This window comes from Leptosomus discolor, chromosome 3 (assembly GCF_034619465.1).
Source record: "Leptosomus discolor isolate bLepDis1 chromosome 3, bLepDis1.hap2, whole genome shotgun sequence".
NCBI lineage: Eukaryota > Metazoa > Chordata > Aves > Leptosomiformes > Leptosomidae > Leptosomus > Leptosomus discolor.
The window spans coordinates 38,721,277-38,734,170 of NC_141393.1; positions in this window are offsets into that span (position 1 = coordinate 38,721,277).

Consider the following 12,894-nt stretch of genomic DNA (forward strand, 5'->3'; position numbering starts at 1 on the left):
GTTTCCAAGGCACAGCCTTCTCTTGTCAGGCACTGTTTCTCTTATGCAAAATATATTATACTCTAACAACTGTAGTGCATTGAAAATTCAGGAATGCTTGATATGCACACACTCAACATAAAATTCTTTCTTTAGGGGAAAACTTTTTAATGCCATACCCTTTTTAAGCTATAGCCTGTCTGCACTTTTTAAAGGTAACATTGCCAAATATATTTTTCTTTTGATTTTTTTTTTGTTTGAGATAGATTTTCAAATATCTTCTTAACTGAAGTGCTGCTTGTTTCCATTTGAATGAGTGCATCTTTCTCATGCCGTTTATTACTTATACTACACAGGCCATTGTGCCTCAACTTCTTTACATTTTTACCATTGTCCTGTTTGTCTACTAATTCAATAATGGGTATGGCCTGGGACTTGGGCTAGTGATTGCTTTGTCTGTTGGCTTTGTAACAATACAGGCATATCCCAGGATTGAACCTCGTGTTGATCCCCAGGAGTGCGTGTTCAGTTGTGTGTTTTACTATATAAATCAATGCAAAATTATTAGAAATCCTCTTTTCCCACCAGCCAGTATTTTCAGTTAGGATTAGTGTATCAGGCCTAAACAAGCATTTTTGACATTAGACCTTCAAAAGTTAATTCTGTTCTGAAAAGCTACTGCAAAACTAGTGACGTAGATGAACTCCTCTCCTGCACATTATTAAACCTTTCTTTTTTTTTACAGTGTACATATGCAACTAGTAGGTTACCTGTTAAAAAAGTTCAGTGATACAGATTACTGACATATGCGAATGATATGTAGGGATGTTTACACCAGAGCTCCCAGTGTTCTTCTTGATTTTGTCCCTAATTACCTTCTGCCTGATAATCTTGCTGTTTTAACTTGCTTAATCTTTCCACATAACTGTTTCCAGAAGCTGGAGAGTTTGCAAGATCTGCAGCAGGAGCAGGAGAGAGCTTAGTGCAGCACCGGATGCTTATGTTTTGTAAAACAGTCGGTGGGTTCTTTTCTTTAAATTATCATCTCTCACTTTCACGTGCACCCCACCCCGACGGTGAAGTTGGCGTCCTGGCTGGGTTCCACTACAGCCTCATTTTGTCTGTAACAATGCAGCGTTTAGGGAGGTAGATAGGTAAGGGCCCCTTTCATGCTTCTTGTTCCAATGTTGGAGCATGTGGATAGTACCTTCTTACATGGGATCAGTGCATATTGATGTGGATGTGGCAGCCAACCTTGCCACTGCTGAGAGGTCTTGTTGTCTTTTCCCCTGTCCCCCAGACCATGTTTCCAATTTCTGGGGCAGCCACCAGAAATGGTGATACTCAGTTTAATGATTTGTGAACTACAGAGGCCAATTTATAGCAGCAGGTGAGGGATTTAAAATGAAAACATTGGCAACTTAAAATTGGGACAAAAACTCTGATAACACTTACTTTTCATTTGGCACTCAGTTAAGTGATAGAAGAATTCTGTGATTTTTTTTTTTCATTTTTTTTCTACCAACTTAAAAGGACCAACAGCATTTTCTTTCGGCTGCCTCTGTTATCTCTGTGTTGAACTGTTATTTTCAGTTCTGTAGCTGAAACTGCAATGATTAAGGAAGCTTTTAGTTATGTGATACGGAGAATATAAAATTTGAAATGATCAAACCTTTCCGAATTGTTAGTTCCACATGGAGGATTATTTTCTTGAAGCAGAGTATTTCAATGAGTTAAATAAAATGGTCCACTTTATCATAGCCCCTTTTCTTACCTATCTCCCCATCTGTCACAGTAAATCTGAGCACTGCATGTAGTCAGGGCCATCTGCTATCATTTTCTGCTCCTCAGGGGACCTTGGTGCAAACAAATTCCTCTTACTCTCTGTGTAATAGCCATCTCTGTGTTTTCTGCTGTGAGGTAGGTGGCAGCAGGTGTAACAGGTAGTGCTGTAACCAAGTGCCAGGCATGTTCTCCTTTCCTTTTGTAAATCCCTCTAGGAGATCTATAATCTTCTCAGCTGTTTTTTCAGTTAATGGTTTCTTAATTGGTGATAGGAATTGGACTGAAGCTATTGCCATTGATGCTGGTGTGTTCAGGTACTTTCCCCGCTGTTCTAATTCTTTTATTGTTCCTTATATAAAGAAGGGAAATACTTCTCTTTCAGCACCTGATGACAGATGCAGAAGCTGCACTGACATTGACTTAAGTGAGGATGGCAGAGCTGTCACACCAAGATAGGAACTTTTGATAGTTGTGGCATGTCAGATGGCCGGGTGTTAAACACAGAAACCCACGGTTGACTTGAGAACCATTTCCAGGTGGATTGTGTAAAAGGCTGATGTTATCCAAGAGAGCCAGGAAAACTATGCTGGTCATTCAGGAACTAGTTCAGAGCCTTCAAGGAGCTTTTGACAGCAGCAGATGTGTCCGGGTGGTTTCAGCTCTATGCAGAATGAGAGATGCTGTGGAAGGAATGTTGCTGCTGCTCCCTTCCCCTTCTGTGTGGGGACTGGGGAAGAAGAGAGAAGTGGGTTCCTGTTCTTTTGGGGTTGGAAGGAGGAGTGATTGCGGTATGGTGGGAAAGTTTATGATGAATTTCAGATTCCTGTTCACCTCAAACTTCTCTTAAAAATAAAATATTTTTTTTTCTTACTGTCTTTTTATCAAATTTCTTAGCAGCCTTGGCTTTCCAGGGAAGGAACATTGTGTGGTCATTGCTGTTTACCTGACTCCATTTATGGAACTGCAATTTTAATGTCTCTTTCCAAACCATTTGTACACAAAATCATTCCATGAATGGCTGCCTTATAATTTTTCCACTTTAATTGTGAATGGTTAAAAGAATGTTACCATTTTCAATTTGTTTTATTATATTAAATTTTTACTAGGTGCAGTGCTTTGGAGTTGGCTTCTCATTTACTGCATGGGCTTTGTGATGGCTCCAACAAAGAGAAATGACAGTCTTAAATGGGACGCAAGCGGTGCAGGCAGTACATCTTGTTTTTGTAGAAGTATGTTTGCTGCTTTTCTTCATGGAAGACTGAAGTGTGAAATTGCGTGGTGGGAGGCAGCCTAGGAGCTTGATTGGGAGATGGGTATAGAGGTTTAGAGGTATAAATACAAAAATTATTTGATAGCTGTGCTTGAGAGGGATGTTTGACAACTTCTGTCTCCCAAGTGTTTAGGACTTGGCATTGCCCCGAAGCTGTCTCTTCCTCCACCCCCCCACCCCCACCCCCCCCCCCCCCGGGGAGACCTCCAGAGCTTGCAAGGCTGAGAGGCAGAGACCTTTTTGGGGGGCTGTAAGGAGAGGATTGGCTTGAGATTGCTCCAGGCCCCTGTTAAAAGGCTGGAGGATGCATTGGGGCTAAAGAGGATTGAGAGCACAGGGTGGACTGAAAATCTTGTCAGCCCCAAACCCAAAATGCAAACACTAAGTCCCTCCGTTCTTCCTGGAGACTTTGTGACAAAGTAGCCTTTCCCATATACATGTGCCTCTGATTTGGATTAAAAGTCAGCTTTAAATATACATGCAGAGGTGTGAAGAAAACCCTAACCTGCTGCCTGTTCTTGTGTTACGTGGGAAAACAGCTGGTGATATCTCTTGCCCCTCTTCTGTGGTTTGTTCGTTGTTTTTTTTTTTTTTCCCCTCCTATCTTCTTGCTCTTTTCAGGCACTGAGTCACAGCTCAGCTTTCTTTGTGGCTGCCCCGCGATCCTGGAGCTTACCTGTTTGCAGCTCTGCAGTGTTGCTCTCTGTCCTCACTCACAACGGAATGAAAGCCTGTGTTAAGCCATAGTGGCCTAAGTTTTCTCTCTAATGCTGATTGTGCTCGTCATAGTAACAGAGCAGATTGTGTTCTTGCTGTGAAGAAAAGTTGTCTTCTCGGGCTCCTGAAATTCTCTGGAAGGGTTTTATTTGCATCTGACATAACTTTGCGTTGCAAAGAATAGTGGGAAATTAAATTTTGGTAGTGAACTGTAAGAGGCACTCGGGCAGGGGATAGGAGGAGAGCTTTGAAAATTAACTGTTTTGTTATCTGAGCAAAAATTCGCAGGATGGTAGGTTTTTCCCTATAGAACACTTTAGGCCATATTTTAGGGTTTGCAGGTTTTATTAAAAGTTTCTCAAAATCCAGTGAGTTGCTTGTTGTGTACTGTGATTGTAAAGGGGCAACTTTTTCATGCAAAACACTGAATTTCTTCTTTTTAAAGTTGCGTCTTTTAAAAAAATGGCCACAGTTAGACACCTCTGACTAAACATGTTGCTTTACCAAACTTGGTTGGGACTAGATTTAACACTGTAAAACACATGTAGGGCACAAATAAATGAATAAACAGAAGGAGCAAAGGCTGTGTAAAAACTAGAAAGGTGCTTGTCTCCTGTCGAAGCTTGTCCTATTGTGTGTGTGCTTTGAGGGGTTTGTAGAAGGAAGTTATTACCACTGTGGCATCCTGTGGCTACTGCCAGGATTTAGGGCAAGGATGAGAATGGGGTTGGGATCCTTGGAGGAACTAGGAAGTTGACACCCTGTCAGAGGGCTGTCCCTAAGGGAATGCCCACATGGGTTTTTCAGATCTGTACGGAGAGCTGTGGGTTTTGCAAGTGGTCTGGAACTCTGTCCCTTGACCTTGTGTGATACAACTGTCACCTGGAGCAATTGAGGAAATGTTAATGGTTTAAAGCCATCTTGGAGAATGAGGCAACCACTTGAGCAGCTTGCGGATGGGTGATGGAGGAGTCGCCTTCCCCTCCCTGAGATGAGGATGGTGCCTGGCAGTGTGCCACGGCCTTCAGCACACAGTGGGAAGGCACTAACTGAAGTCTAGAGCACTGACTGCAGGGTGGTGGAGGCTGGAAGAGTCTTCTGGAGGTCACCTGGTCCAGCAGCACCCCTGCTCAAGGAAGGCTGCCTAGAGCCAGTTGCCCAGGACCAGATGGTTTTTGAATACCCCCTAGGAGGAAGATGCCACAAGCTCTCTGGGCAACCTGTGTCGGTGCTCAGTAGGCTCACACTAATAAAGTGTTCAGAGGGAATCTTCTGTGTTTCAGTGTGTGCCTGTTGCTGTTTGGCCTGTCACTGGGCACTGCTGCAAAGGGCCTGGCTCTATCCTCTTTATACCCTTCCTTCAGGTTTTGTGTACACTGATGCAATCCCTCCTATAGCTGCCAGCTTGACACGGTTCATCAATGTTCTTGCTCTCCATACTCTCCAGCTGCCCTGTAAGCCGGGTTGGGTTTTGGACATACATTTTCCAAAAAGAGGAATGCTGTTATAGGATGGGTGATGGATGTATTCCCAGACTTCATACATCTATCTGAGAGACTCTTGGTGGAGATGATTTATAAGCAATTTATTAAAAAAAATATTTGTTTGCTAAAACAGTGTGTTTGATAAAAATGTCACCTTGGGAACTGGAGACTTAACCACTACAGTCTGTTGTAAATCCTTTTGGAGATGAGGAAGTGCTTTTGGTGCATTTACGTTACAAGAGTTACCACTGAAAACTGAAATACTGAGAAGCTGTGGTGTTGCAGGCTTCCTGATGATGGCTGTAGAGTGTTCCTTCATTTGTTAAGGAAAAAAATTTTCATCAGCATTTTTCAGAGATGCGTTAGGAATGAGCACAGCAGCAAGAAGATGAGCTGTCAGCTATTGTTCCATCTTACAAATTAAGCCATTCTTCTACAGATCTGTGCAAGCCTTATCCAAATATCCCTGCAGGCAGAATTGCACAACACTCCACCCTCCTTATCACAGCACTTTTCCCTCTTGTCTGAGATGTCTAGAGATTAACAAACCCTTATGGTGGATGGGGGGGTTAAGAAAAATGCCTCATTCAGAAAACTTGCAGAGCTAATTGAAGTAAACTGTATCATGCTGACTGGCACCAAAGCTGTATAGTATTTAGGAAATCTAAAAGCAGAGGTGAAATTATTAGGGGAAAAATGCTTGTTCTGTATCTGTATGCCCAGCCAGTGCCTGAAGTGGTAATTACTTTGTGATGTAGGATCATAGTTATGTTGGAGCCTGTGGAAGTTAATGGGCTTCTGCTGTTGGGAGAAACTTTAAATGAGATACTCATTATACTGACCTGAAGAGGGCTGCTAGAAACCCTGCCTACAAGCCTTAGTACTAGTCTCAGTGACTTGCTGTAACGCCTCTTAGTCAAGCTTTTCTTGCTTGCCTCCAGAGGGTGAAGCTGTAAGTGGAAAGAGTCATGTTTTACAACTGCAGTGGATTTCCCATGTTCTATTTTGCCTTCTTGACAGAGAAACTGAGGGACGACTGATCTTGAGCAAAACTGTGTATTCGGAGTATCTGCTCTGTGCAGATGCTTCACGTGAACATGCTTTGGTGCACACGGAGGGCTAAGCAATGAGTCTGCCTGGGAGTTTTTTCATGCTTACCCCTGCAACCTGGACTTCAGCAGTATGAAAGAGGCCTCATCTACAAAAGCTGTGTGGCAGCATGGCTCACAGGAGAGTAAATGGAGATGGGGGTGGGAGGAGATGGCCCTCTTAGCCTGCTGTATTTCGCAGAGAGCAATGTTCTTGGTGTCCTTCCTTGGCAGGCAATTTGCCTTTCATCTGGCTGATGGCTCTGCTCAACGTACAGGGTTTGCAGCAGAGCTGTCATGGTCTCCTGCTGTGATAGATGGCACCAGTAGATCTCTGTGCCTCTGTATTTCGATAACCACTTGAGAATGAGGGTAGGAAGGAGGCAAGAAGTGTATCTCTTTCCTGTCCTGTGTAAGCGCACAGCAGGAGCCCTGACCTTTCAGTGACCGGCTGTGAGCAGGACCAGGAAAGGGAGAGAAACTTGCTGCAGATTAGAGCTGAGGGGTATGGCAGAATGTACAGGTGAAGGGTGTGAAGAATGTTGGTGTTGTGGTCTCTGCAGTTTCCACTCCTGAATGAAGTCCTGATAGTAGTGGCCTTAGCTTTCTAAGGCCTTGCATTCAACGATCATAATCGTGGTAAGGGTTAAAGGGAACATTGAATGTGTGTGCAAGAGCAATTATGTCCCTGTGTGCATGTGCTGGGCATTTTATGGACTTTAGATTAAATAAATATATGGTTTAGCCAATTCTGTTTTCTGGACGTGTATTTATTTTTTAAAAGTTAAGCCTGTGACTTTTCCCTCTTTTGACTAGAGGGAACAAAGTGGGTAGAAATTAGTGGACTGCAATCAATATCTAAACTTTTCCAGTTGAGAAACACCTTGTAGAAAGTAGTCCTGCGCCTAACCCTGTTTTAGAAACTTGGAGTGAGAGTTCAGATCTACTGACTGGTGCTGAAACAGCTAAGGAGTGTCTCTTCTCCAGAGCGGGCAGCTGTCAGCCCTGGATCTAATTTGCAGCTTGCTGAACTCTTTTGTCAGAGCTTAAAAGCATTGATGGTTCTCCAGTTGTTTGCCTGTGTTAATATGTAGAGGTGTTGCGTTTTTCCCCTCTGTTGTTCTGCCAAGGAAACTAACTTCTCTTTCTCAGGATGTTTTTGGCTGGCTGTTGTACCCAGACTGCTGCACGGGTATGTGTATTCTTGTGATGTTCTGGATTTAGTACTAGTGTCACGAGTGAGGAACAGTGACTGAGAGAAATCAAGCTCCATGCTCAAGTCAGGTAAGGACATTGCCGGGGCTGGAAACTAAGCCCTGGTGTAATGAACTCTGCTTCCATGCCCTTGTTACAAAGGCAACGCTTTTTCTGCTCATAAAATGAACAGGACCGAGTGGCACCTTGAAACAGTGTGCTGACCCCCGGAATGACTGCTCTAAACCTTGCCTCTGATCGGTTTGCTAGCTCTCCAAGTGTCTTGGCACCACAGGGTGCAAAGGGCAAGAAGGTCTTTAAAAATTACTGAGCTGGCCTTTGTGTAGCCCGTGCTGCTCGCATGGCATGTGTATGCATGTCATAGGTAGCCCTCAACTTGACTCTGGTGTTTTCTGTGCAGAAAGCTTCCAGCAGAGCTGCCTAAGCCATCGCTGCCAAGCTGTGTCACCTGGTCAAACCATGTCTGTGGTAACTCCCTACTGTTGCTGCTGTCACGTTTGGGATCAGGTTGAATAATGTTGATCACAAGTAAGAAAGACGCAGGTAAAACGAGATGCTCTAGGAAAGGTAAGTAGAAATGCGAGTGGTGTGCATGCTGAGCAGCAAGCATACCAGCTCTGAATGTTGTTACGAAACCTTCTTGGGGAGTAGTTTGTTCTTCCCTGTCCCTGTGTGTGGAGGCTCAGCGGCTCCCTGTGAGGAGGAGCGCTCCTATGGCCGCTGCATCCTCCCACAGCCTCAAGAATGGGACTGGGATTTGGCCAGCGGGGGCTGCCCGGGCAGTGTGGCTGGTGAGACAGCGGTCATGGCAGACGTGCAGCACTGCCTTTCCCCAGGGAGGAAGGGAGGGGAGTGTGTGCTGGTGGGGTCATAAACTAAGGAAAGAAAGCAAGCAGGTAGACCTGTATTTATTTACTGCTGCTGAACAAGCTGCTGGTTGGAAGCAGCCTATTTAATTTTTGCAGTACCGAGCATTTTCTGTTTATGGAAGCCATGCGATCACTTTGTGGTATTTATGCTTGGTGGGGAAAAAAAACTGGTATGTTGCAGGAAGCCTATGGGCTATCTTCTGGAAGAAGCTTTTTCAAATGTAGCTGACCACCCTGGTGTATTCTAAAGTTCCTAAAAAATGCCTGTTCAGCAAAAACCTTTTTTTTTTTAAAAAAAAAAATACCAGCTTGAACGAGTCTTCTTCCAGAAGAGATCTCAGTAGGATTAAAAAAAAATAAAATTATCTCCTTTGGATCCTGAGAGAAATGGTCACTGACTGTGGTGTCAGTCAAGCGACCCCCCCAAAAGCCAGGCTGTGAGTGCTTGATGTCCACAAGGCCATTGGGCTGGCTGCTTGCTGTCAAATCCCTTTGCTTCAGTGAACTGGCATCTTATTTTCTGTCTTCCTGTAAGTCTCCTGAAGTGGTGCTATAGCCACAGCTAGTAGTTCGATTAATATGACTTATGGGTCACCCAACATGGATCTGGGTGGGTTTGAAGGGCTGGGACTGGTGGAGGGCTTTGTCTGGAATGGGGCACTGAGATCACATGATTCTCTCCAAGGGATGATGTCAGATGTGGTTATACACCTACAAGGATGATGTTAGATGGGGTTATAAATCTACAAACGCTCTCCACTTTAATGCCTGTTTGCTGAATAACTCTTCTTTGAGCTCTGCAGGACAACTCTGACTTCCCATCTGACACTAAAAATTTAATCATGTGTGAAAGAAACATAATCTGTCAATGTATCACACTAGAGATGAATTGGTGGTGGTTGCTTTTGTTCCATTTAGAATAGCCTCTGCACACAACTGTAAGCTGGACAATCATTTTGATAGGTACATGTGACATTTTATTTTTGAAAGAATGATATATCATAAATGAAACCTGAGCTGGACTGTCTTTTTATTTCTCCATGTTGTGCCAGGTACCTGCTAACACCTCCCGTAATTGCTAATGGTTCTCTGGGTTGAAAATGGCTACACAGCCCATCAGAAGCAGGAATCCATACTGGAAGGCAAGATCTGAATATTTCCAACTCTGCAGCAGCTCTGATCCAAATCTTGACTTCTGGCCCCAGCCCAAGGATTAGTTTATTCTTTTCTGCATAAAGTGCTATTGTAAGGCTGCCTGGAACATCAAGGTATAGCTTTTCACTCAAAAAAAAAAAAAAAAAAAAAAGAGCCTCCTGATTGGCTGCAGTTAGCGAGTATGTATGCTTAAACTGAAAGGGAGCGTGTTCCAGCTGGAGGGTGGCTGGTGATGATGGAGTGTCACTTCTGTACTACCTTGCACTGCTGTCTGCTTCAAAGGGGTTTTGAGCAAAAAACTTACTGGCCTGATGTGTAGGAAAATTAGGGACAACATATTAGCAAAACAGTTCCTGTATCAGTACAACCTTGTCTCTCCGCAGGATGGTTTTCTGAGTAAAGCTCCAGTGCTTTCTCTCCAGGATGTACAGCTGTGTTTCCCCTATGAGCTATCAAGAACGAAACAACCATCTAAAATCTTAAAATTATTATTCTGGAACAAAAATATTATTCGGAGAAGGTGGGTGAGCCTAATCCATACCCCTGGAAGGTACGGCCAGCCCACGTTGCTGTGCCTGGAACAGATCCAACCAAGTAATGGCTTTTCGCCTCTCTCTGCTGCTATCATAGTGAGGCAGTTCCACACCCCCCTTCCTGTGGTGGTTACACAACTTTGTCATTTAATCGTGGCCAGTTTAGGCCAGTTTGTTTTATTGTGAGCATCAACCTCTACTGATACATTAAGAGGGGAAAGAATGCCTGGAAGTAGGCAGCAGTCAAATTTTCCCCTTCGTTCTCGTTTAAACAAGTGAAATCCTTTTAGTCTCCTGTCATACTATGGGTTAGTTATACTGTTATCATCCCTCAAGTGCTTTCCTGCATCTCTTCAGGGCCAGGGAATCTGTTTGGCCAGAACTGTACGGAAGGGATTGCGTGCAGGGTCTGGTACAAAGGCTTAGACTGCCTTCATTTCTAAAGCAGACCATGCTCGCATTTTCCTTTTTGCCCTGATGTCACACTGTTATCCTGCTAAGGTCTTGTATACTCAAGTCTCCCTCCTCTGCTCTTATTAAATGATGAGCTCCCAGATTAAATACAGATTGATTATCCCTGTGTAAATGTCTACGTGCTTTTGGTCTGTTAGGTTTCACCAAGAGCTTACAGCAAAACCAAGTCTGCTTGTGCTTTCCTAAGGTTTTCTTTCCCCTGGAATTTGTAGAAGGCACTTCTGCAGGACCCGACTCCCAGCTCAGCCTGTGGCAGACCCTTTTCTCCTGGCTGGGTTTTATGACACTGTTCTCTTGATCCCAAGGTTCTTGGCCAGTTGAAGTTTTGCATCTGACAAAAATAACATTGGAGAACTGGCCCTTACGCCATCACCTTCTGTTTATGAGAGGCAAGTTGCTTAGACCTGTTGTGTCGCTCTCCCGCTCTTTCAGTCAGACAGGCCCCTAATTTGTTTAGATGGGTACACACATAAAGGAAATATTAACATAACTACTCTTACTACAAGTTACTTTGTCCAGAAGCCAGCAGTTACAAAATTCACCCTGCTGCTATTCACTGCCCCAGTATTTCTGGCTCCTGTCTGTTGGTCGCGTGACAAAAGCAATTTGCTCTTTTGCTCCCCTGGAGCTGCCCACACTAGTTTACTGTGACTGCTCAGTCCCTTGCTTGTCCTAGAGGTCTCCAGGGGAAACAATATCTCAGTTTTTGATGTTCAAAGCTAGAGACGTTTTTTCTCTCTTGGTCCGTGCAAGATGAAAATAAGTAAAGCAGCAAAGGATGAAAATCTGCTGTTCCTCACTGCAGGACACTGCTATCAGATCTTTGCATCGCTGGTGCAGGGGCACCGGATCATTCTTGTGTGGGAGCTCTGTAGCTCTTCACTGCGCATTTATCAATTAAGGTGATGCTGTTGGGCCCAGAATCCTTTTTACCCTTTGTGCAACATAATTCCAGGGAAACTTTTCCCTTTCCTGGTTATAAGTAGTATTGTCTCCTCAGTGCAAAGTGTGGAATGGTCACCACAGCATAATACTCCTTTTCTGCAATGCAGTATTGTATTCAAGGGCTGGGGCTTAGGTGAGATGGAGGCAGTGTCTGCTACTCTCCCCTGTTCTCCCCCCTCTCCCTTAATGTCACTCTGAGATGGGCTTTGGTGCTGCTCAGGACATGTCTTGTCTGGGACCAAAAAGGCCAGTCAAAGCCAGAGTGAGAGAAAGTAAAGCACTGAGTTTGACTCTCATCTAGCAATCAATAGTGACTTTTATCAGGGACCTGTGTCTATAATTTCTCTAATAACAAATGCAGCTGTTGAACTTGAGGTGAGCTGTCTGTGTTTCCTCTATTTAAGATGCTTTGCAAGTGCCTGTGACCATTTAAAGCTCAGTGAGCCTGTGTCCGGTGCTGTGATCTAGCCTATGGCACATCCCAGGCTTCTAATCTCCAGGAATGAGAAGGGACAGTGTGTCTGCAGTGTCACTTCTAAATACTGCATTGGGAAGGGCTGACATTTAGCAATTATAGCCTCAAAATCGATACATGTAAGATGGCACAGGTTAAAACAGGAGCAGATGCCTCACAGCATGTATGTGTCTGCACTGGTTATATGATACCCCAGAACTCCAGAGGCTTTACCAGGCACAATGCAGGCAGTTCTTCCCCAAATCCTAACCCTGGAAGGAAGTCAGGATGCAGGAAGGAACAATATGATGCTAATGTGCTTTCCGGTGGGCATTACAAAAGGGTTCTTTTGGAGGGCTATGTTTGTATCTCTGCATAGGGAGGGAGGGTTTCAAGAGAGGAACAAGGACTTAGGGAACAAGAATAAAAACCTTGTTGTGGGACTACTGAACAGGAAGTGAATGGAGACTCACCTGAGCTGTGTGACATATTCCTGTGTCTCTGTGCTGTGGCCAAGAAGGAGCTGAAGAGGAGGGGCAGAGTCTGTGCTTGCTACATCTCCAAGATGCAGTGAGGCACAAAGCCAGGCAGAATTTTATACTCTAACTTTGATCAGCAATGCCCCTTTAAGGCTGAGCAAGGCATGCAGCATGGGCACTGCCCAGTCCAAACCCAGCAGCCACGTGAACTGTACCCGGGTGGGCAGTGCCAGGCTGGCACAGCAAAGGCCTCCCAATGGCAGAGGGAATCAGACTGAACTTGCTGGCTCCCACCCACTCTGCTCCCCTTTTCCTTGGGACAAATGAGAAGAACCTGTCCCCAGGTGCAAGATTTTGGGAGTATGCGTCAGAGTTAGAGATGCCTGGCAGTAAAACATCCGTCTTGCCCTGATTTCTGCCCGGGGTGCTGCAATGTTGAGGGAAATA